The sequence below is a fragment of the Eriocheir sinensis genome, chromosome 63 (genome assembly GCF_024679095.1).
Source record: "Eriocheir sinensis breed Jianghai 21 chromosome 63, ASM2467909v1, whole genome shotgun sequence".
NCBI lineage: Eukaryota > Metazoa > Arthropoda > Malacostraca > Decapoda > Varunidae > Eriocheir > Eriocheir sinensis.
Genome location: NC_066571.1, coordinates 6,760,883 through 6,768,373, shown reverse-complemented (window position 1 = coordinate 6,768,373; position 7,491 = coordinate 6,760,883).

Below are 7,491 nucleotides of genomic sequence, written 5' to 3'. Positions count from 1 at the left end.
GTGTGTGTGTGTGTGTGTGTGTGTGTGTGTGTGTGTGTGTTTGGAGGGAATGGTGTGGGTGGACATTGAGTGAACGTATAGAGTAAGCACCGAGTTAGAGCAATTCTGTGTATGTGTGTGTTTGTGTGTGTGTGCATGGGGGGGGGGGGGGGGGCGTGTTTGTGTGTGAAGTGAAAGGCACCTAAGTGTGTAGATGAAGGCCATCCTCCAGCCTATACGCTCTGGGATATTCCTGCGGTGGGGGCGTTGATCCCCGGCCCTTCACGCCCCTGATGGCGCGTCCACGGTAATACGGTGAACGTGACCCCATTGCTATGCACCACTCCGGCAGCCTGGGACCCGTCATCCTGGAGCCTTCCTTCTGAAACCCACTGTGGCGGCGGGTAACATGGTCTTTTACAATGTACATCAATAGCCTCGATCATGTCAAGGCATTTCAGGGCTTTATACTATGACAAAGGAGACAAAGGAAAAAGAAGTGTGAAATTAAAATGCCCGCAACTCGCTGATGACAGTAAGACAGACAGCAGTAGCTACACGGCACACTGCCACGACACGCGCTTGCTTGCGTCTCCTTAATTGGCTCTTGAATGTATGGTGAATAACAAGGACGTGTCGCAAGACGCGTGTCAACGCTGCGAGGCGGGTGACAGCTTCCTCATTTGACGGGTGACACGCGCGGCACACCGGACTGTGAACGAACCCAAGACCATTTAATTAAGGAAGGTCTCATCCCCGCCCATTCGCTCGCCTGAGCCTCAGAGCACGTAAATAGAGAATTTGGACTAACGCCACAGGGAGGAAGGCGCGAGGGGTCAAGGGCAAATGACCCGCCAGTTCACAACATGTAATAGAGACAGAACTTCCCTGTGACGTCAACAGCAACCCGCTCAAAACTGTACACGTGGTCAGATTTCCCTAGGATAGGCTGTTGGGTAAACCTCTTAATCTCTCGGCCTTGCACGGACTGTTCCGGCCTGAATACAAACCGAGGTCGGTGAAATCTTGCATAGACATGGTAACGAAAACACCGCTCGGGGACGCTACGCAGGCGAGGGCGTCCACGTGCTGCTCCTGCTCGTGACTGTCCCTTAATTGACGGCGGCCAGCTCCCCTTGTGGAAAATGGAGAGGAATTTCAGCCCGTGGAATCCTTACGCTGCAAAGACATCGTAATCAGGCTTTTGCAGTATTAAAAACGCTTGAGTTAACCCCTTAACTGCGGATTTCCTACCAGAAGACCTCACCAAGCTACAGGAATGGAAGAAAAAGTGGCTGCTACAATTCAATGAAGAAAAATGTAAAGTCCTGCACCTTAGGATATCCAGCATACCAATACCACATGGGAAACACTCCACTACCCACCACAGAGCCAGAGAAAGACCAGGGACTGTATGTGTTACCAGGCTACCAGTGAAGGCGAAATCCGTGCCAATCGCAGCGGACGGGTTAATGAAGAGTTCGTCTCGTGGTATGAAACTCTTTACGTCCTATTTTCACCTCTTCTAATCCTGATTCACACTGGAACGCCGCTCGCCACACCACCGCGAGCCTCAAACCGGCATTCTTAAACGTATCGGCGCCTCAGTTCGCATGTTTGAAAAGCCTCTCGTATAAGTTCCTGGGATTTTCATGAACTGTTTTGCGATCCTAGTGATAGTTTTACACGACTTCTACACCATGAACGGGAGAATTATCCAAGAAAACCTAGTTATTCTTTTCTGTGGCCTTGGAAAATCGTCGTTATGGGACCCCGATACGTTTAACAATATGGACCTTTTCGTCTTAGCCTTTCCAACGGGCCTTCCTTCCTGTGAGTTTATCCTCGGTTAAGTAACGCCACTACAGCAGGGAGTCAAACCACTGTAAAACTTGTCCCCACTTCAGTACAGAAAGAGATAGCCTTGGACGTGTTATTGCGTCGTCAATATGCACACTTTTCAAATAAAGAATGAATACTGTTGACGCCTTTCCCGCGACGCTCCCAACTCAGTGCCAGGAGAAGGGAGGGTCCGTGCGTGTATCCGAGTGTCCCCGAGTGTATCTACAAAGGCTGTTGTTGTGCAGTTGCTTCCTTTGAGTAGCCGTCACGGGTGTTTGAGAGGCCGGCCCGTTTGAAGGTTGTTTTGTATGTGTGGGGGGAGGGGCGGGGGTAGGGAAGGGGGGGTCGAACAGAAGGGCAACCTGATGTTCTTCGTGATCTCCTTTTCCCTTTTAAAGTAGAACGAATAATATGTAAAGGATTTGATGGCTAGATAGACAGACGAACAGAATATATGGATAGATAGATAGATAGGTAGATAGAGAGATGAATAGATAGACAGATAGATAAGTATATAGATAAAAGTTAAGCATATGTAAAGGATTTGACAGATAGATAGACAGGCGAATAGAAAAAAATGGATAGATAAATAGATAGATAGATAGGTAGATAGGTAGATGGATAGATAGACAGACGAACAGAATATATGGATAGATAGATAGATAGGTAGATAGACAGATGGATAGATAGACAGATAGAAGTATATAGATAAAAAAATAAGCATATGTAAATAATTTGACAGATAAATAGACAGGCGAATAGAAAAAAAATGGATAGATAAATAGATAGATAGATAGGCAGATAGGTAGATGGATAGATAGACAGAGATAAGTATATACGTAAAAATTAAGCACGTTTAAATACACAAATGAATATGGATAAATAGATGTAGATAGATACACAGATAGGTAGACAGAGAGATAGACAGATAGATAGATGAGAATATAGACAGAAATAAAATACTAAAAAATATACGAATGAATATAAATAAAAAAATAGATATAAGGATAGATTGATAGATAGAAGGATAGACAACACGATAAATGCATAAACAGTTTAAAATGACGATATAAATGGAAAGTCAGATAGATAAATAGACAGACAGATAGATGGCGCCACTATAAACACTTGCCTGCGCCATGACGGGCTGGGGCCGAACACCATCCAGGCCCCTCAAGCAAGCTTACCGGCGCTATAGGCGTAGACGTAAACACACACACACACACACACACACACACACAAGCACACACACGTCATGGCATCTCATTATTAAATCTCACACCGTATCAATAGTTAAAATAAGTTCTGAATTCCTCCGTGTGATGACTAGACCACGGGGCAACACGGGTCAGTATTTCCGCGCTGCACGAAAATAACAAAAAAACTCCCGTGTGTCCCCCTTGACCTTGATATCCGAGGTGTGAGAATTTCGTCCCGGCTCCAGGATGCATTTTCTCAGCGGCGTCTCGGGAGGTCAATCTTGTTTAGGCGAAAACTTCCCGGAGGAGCTGACGCGGGAGGCAAACAGGACACCCATCTCCAGGACAGAAGGGAAGAGGAGACGGAAAACTTGTTGCAGGGCGTGAGGGGAAGACCTGAGGGAGCCATGACCGAGGAAGCGACGACGATGTTTGAGAAATCTATTGTTTTTGGTCTGCCTGCCTGCCTGCCTGCCTGCCTCTCTCTCTCTCTCTCTCTCGGTAAATAACAGATATTATAACAACCAAACTTGACGAGGAAAACTAATAACATCGAAGAATCTGAACTGTCAATCTCTATACGATTCACTTACACTATTATTATTGTTATTATTATTATTATTATTATTATTATTATTATTATTATTATTATTATTATTACTTGTTACTATCCTCCTCTTCATTCCTGTTGCTGTTATTGTTACTCTATTACCAGCATCATCATCGTCATCATCAGTTACCCTTCCATCAGCCTCCAAAAGCCAACAAGGTCTCGACAAGATGCATATATACGTTTTTTTTTATTTTTTTATGTCATCGTTCATTCCGCCGCCGTCCAATCATGTGACGAGAAAAAAAACGGGACGCGCTTCAAACATTTTTAGGGGAGACTTGTTTACATATTGTCGTTTCGAACTATATAGAGAGGAGAGAGAGAGAGAGAGAGAGAGAGAGAGAGAGAGAGAGAGAGAGAGGGACTTAACTCCATACACCTTTCTAATTACCTGTCATCACATATAATGGTTTTCCCGCTTGTAATCTCTTGACCTAATTGCCTGGTGATAAAGTTATTTCACGGCCCATCTCTCTCTCTCTCTCTCTCTCTCTCTCTCTCTCTCTCTCTCTCTCACACACACACACACACATTAACGATCTCTATAGCCTCAAGCCTCAATGCGATCAGTATTAGATTTTCATATTTCACGTAAGAGAAAAACCACCACCATCACCACCACCACTCATCACCACCACCATCACCCATCACCATCACCACCACCACCCATTACCACTACCACCACCACCACCACCACCACTCACAACAACAACAAGAACACCACTACCACCACCAACACCAAGACCACCAACAAAACAACACTGCCATCACCGCTACCACCACCACCACCAAAAACAACAACACTACCACAACCACCAGTACCACCACCATAATCAACACCACCACCCACAACAAAAATACTACCACCACCACCACCACTACTAGATATTACCACCACCACCACCACCATCATCACTACCACCACCACCACCACCACCATCATCACTACCACCACCACCACCACCACCACGACCCAGGTACCGTTCCCCTTCCAATTACCTTCCCTGGTGTTAAGAAAGAAAAAAAAAAGATAATTAAGGTGTAGTATTGGGCGCCAGACGAGGAGTGACGTAACATGTTCTCTTGAAGACGCGGATTAATTTTTCAATACCAAATTTTAATCCACGGAATAATTTAACTTGTGACGTAATGCAACCTAACCGTCTCTCTCTCTCTCTCTCTCTCTCTCTCTCTCTCTCTCTCTCTCTCTCTCTCTCTCGCACAGGTGAGCCCGACAGTTTCTTCAGAGCAGGTGATGAAGGAGGCAATTATTTACTTTTACTTTCTCTTGAATATCCACCGAAGATATTAAGGTACTTTCTCTCTCTCTCTCTCTCTCTCTCTCTCTTCAACATACTTCTATTCTATTCTATTCTATGTTCGTGAGTGTTAAATAACATCCAAATTATGTGAAGCGCTGACTCAGGAAAGCCAAACTATAATGTGTTAAATAAGTTCCCTGCGGTGAGAGGAATGGTGTCCGTGTTAGCGCTGGAGGGCGGTGCTGGAATGACTGAGTGTGCGGGAAGCAGTGAAGGGAGATTAGGAGGCGAAGGACCATGAAAATATTATCGAGGGTAGGGTGGAGGGGAAGGGAAGGGGATGAAGCTACCAGGAACACATCACCACCATTGCTACCACCACCACCACCACTACCAACACGTCACCATTACCACTACCGTCACATTAGCAGTAACAGGAGGCAGAGGAAAACGTCCAGATCATCACCAGAACCACCACTACTGCTATCATCACCACCAACAATAGCATCACCACCATCATCACCACCACTATCAACAACAAACGTAAGCATCACCACCACCACCACCAACAATACGGGCCATTCAGGTGTAACAGGACAGGTGAGACGGAAATACAGGAAGCCTTAACAAGCTTCAAAAATAATAAAAGTGGTTTGTGTGAGTTTCTTGATCTATTTCAGCGCTTCCCTCGCCATGACTGGTTATTTCAGGCGCCTGGAGAGCACCGGTGGGCGTAAGGAGCTTAGTGGACGGGGGCGAGAACGTAAGCTTGTATTTGGCGCCATTTCGCGGTCTTCTCTAAAAGCAAACCGATATTATTTTCATTTTCCGTCGATGTACACGTGGAAGTTCAAACCGACAAGTGTGAGGTTCCGGGTAAAATTAGTTAAAGGGGAGAGGCGAGTCCATTATACCAGCTGACTGTATTGCAAGAGTTATTTCAGTTTTATTTGATTTTAATTGTAAACAGAGGAATAGAGATGTGTGTGGGAGGGTGAGGGGTGAGGGGAGGGGGAGGGGAGTGTGTCTTGTGTGTGTAAGTAGTAGTAGTAGTAGTAGTAGTAGTAGAAGTAGTAGTAGTAGTGGTAGTAGTAGTAGTAGTAGTAGTAGTAGTAGTAGTAGTAGTAGTAGTAGGTTTTCTTTGGCTTCTATTTGTTGTTCCTTATTTTATCTATAATTTTCTGTCTTGTCTTTCCTAAATCTTTCTCATTTGTTTGTGTTTCTTATATTTGTTCTTCGTTAATTCGTCTCCTCACACAACTGTCATGTTCTTCAATACCACTTGCTCTTCTGTTTTTGTCCGCGTTATACTTTCATTTTTCCCATTTTCAGCCGCTTGACACACCTGGTAACACACGCCCCCCCCCAAAAAAAAGAAAGAAATATAAAACTACATAAGTAAACGTTTCTATAATTTTGTTTGCTTTTCTACTTCTGTCCAATCTTAACGACCTGCCTTCTTTTTATTATTTCACGTCGCTTCACACACACACACACACACACACACACACACACACACACACACACACCAGATGAAAAATAAAGCTAGATAAAGTGTTTCTTCAATCTCCCCTTTTTCCCCTCTTCTTTTTTATTCATTTTATACTCGACGTTTCTATGATATGGCTTGCTTTTCTGATTTTGTCCTTTTCTACTTCCAGTCACTTCACATACAACTGTTTCCCTAAAAAATAAAATGTTTCTTCAATCTCGCATTTTCCCTTATTTATTTTTATCCAATTTTATCCTCGACGTTTCTATTATCTCGCTTGCTCTTCTTCTTTTGACCAATCATATACTTCCCAGTCTCTTCTACGTCCAGTCACTTCACGCACACCTATGGGAAAAAAATAGATAAAATGCTTCTTCAATCTCGCCTTTTTCCTTTTTTTTTCCCATTTCATACTCGACATCCTTCCTTCCTGTCCCGTCACTCCGGATACCTGTTGCCAAAAATATACAAATAAAAATGTTTCTCCGATAAATCTTTCCCCAGGCGGCGTCTACACAACTATTTCCGTCCCGCCCCTCCCCGCCCCCTCCCCCCCTCCCCGCCCCCTCTCCGCCCCTTCCCCGCCCCCTCTCCGCCCCCTCCCCGCCCCCTCCCTGCCCCCTCTCCGCCCCCTCTCCGCCCCCTCCCCGCCACCGCCCCTCCCCCACCCCTCACGCTTCCACGCACCACGTCTGTCCAATTTGTAGAAATATTTTGACACTAAATATTCCACGATTTTGCTTCGACAAGACGAAATACTGACTTCATGCTCCTGTACCCGCATATACATACACATACATACATACACACATATATGAATGCATTAATACATACAGACAGACAGACAGAGGCGGTGGCTGAGTGGTTAGCATGCCGGCACCGCGTCCAGCAGCTCCAGGAGGGACGGGTTCGAATCGTGGCCGCCGCACAGTTTGGATTTTTCTGTCACCGCCGAGTGGCCAAAGACTACCCACATGCTACCCTGAATGCCACCTATCAAGCCGAACTCTACATAGATTACCTTTCCAAAGAGAGCCTCAAAGATGATCTCCAAGGGGCAGCATGAGCCAAAACAAGATGGCGCCACTATAAACACTCGCCTGC